We start from the raw sequence: 1,179 nt of genomic DNA, 5'->3' as shown, positions 1-1,179 counted from the left end.
CCTCTCCCTCCCTCCCTCTCATCTCTCCCCCTCCTCCCCCACCTCTTCCCCTCCCTCAGTAGGTCATCTCAGTTCGAGTCAACCCGCAGCCCATGAGTCACCGCACAAGGTGGAGCTGTCTTATCACACTACAGGGGTCAACACCGGGGTCAGATGACCGCCTCCCTCCACAGACACACGCATACACTCAGACACACTCATGCACACACAAACACACAACACACACACACACACACACACACTCATGCACAGACACAGATACACACAGACACACACACGCACACACACACACACACACACACACACACACACACACAAACACATACACACTCTTTCACACACACACATGCACAGACAGAGATAGACACACTCACGCTCGTACTCACACACGTTCACTTACAACTTGCACTTACACAGCGCACTTACACAGACACACACACTCATGCTACTCATTCACACACATACGCGCACATAGACATTATGAAATCCCTTCAAACTACCTTCTAAGTAAAAACGTCAGTTTCCTGACGGGTTTCGAACCCATGACCTTTGGTTTGCGAGGACAACATCCTAATCATTCAACCACAGATGCTACCCCCCCCCCTAAATTAAATCCCTCAAAAGGGAAAAGCATGTTACTGACTGAAGAGTATTTAGGCCATTCTCGAACGGGGGACATTAACATGTTCTTACGGACAGTCGATTTGTAAATGAACTGATTCATCAATGCCATGCTCATGACTGTACCTGAACTGCAACAGGGAACTGCTGCTTTTTCTTTCCTAATCCTTACTATCGTTATTTTCCTCTTCTACTTCTTTTGCGTCACACTCTTGTGACCCCCTATTTCCGGGGTGCCTTGATAGTCGAAGCAGACTTGGTGCTGTTGAAGCTAGAGAGGTGAACAGAGCAAGTCTGATTCCCTGTAAGGACCTTTCTGTTGACATCCACCCCTTGGCGCTCATATGACCTTATGCAGTTGCGAGCACCGTAAAACCGTACTAGAATAAAACAAAGACGCCACAAAGTATCGTGTGACTTTCCTCCTTTGCAAACTAATGAGTCTCCATTTGGTCTATATAGGACATGATGACCCCTGCTGTACTTCTCCTTTTTTCTCTAAAACTGTTTCTCTCTCACTCTCTTTCTCTCTTCCCCGTCTCTCTCCCTATCTGTGTA

This window comes from Aplysia californica, unplaced genomic scaffold (assembly GCF_000002075.1).
Source record: "Aplysia californica isolate F4 #8 unplaced genomic scaffold, AplCal3.0 scaffold00361, whole genome shotgun sequence".
Classification (NCBI taxonomy): domain Eukaryota; kingdom Metazoa; phylum Mollusca; class Gastropoda; order Aplysiida; family Aplysiidae; genus Aplysia; species Aplysia californica.
This window is presented reverse-complemented; position numbering follows the sequence as displayed.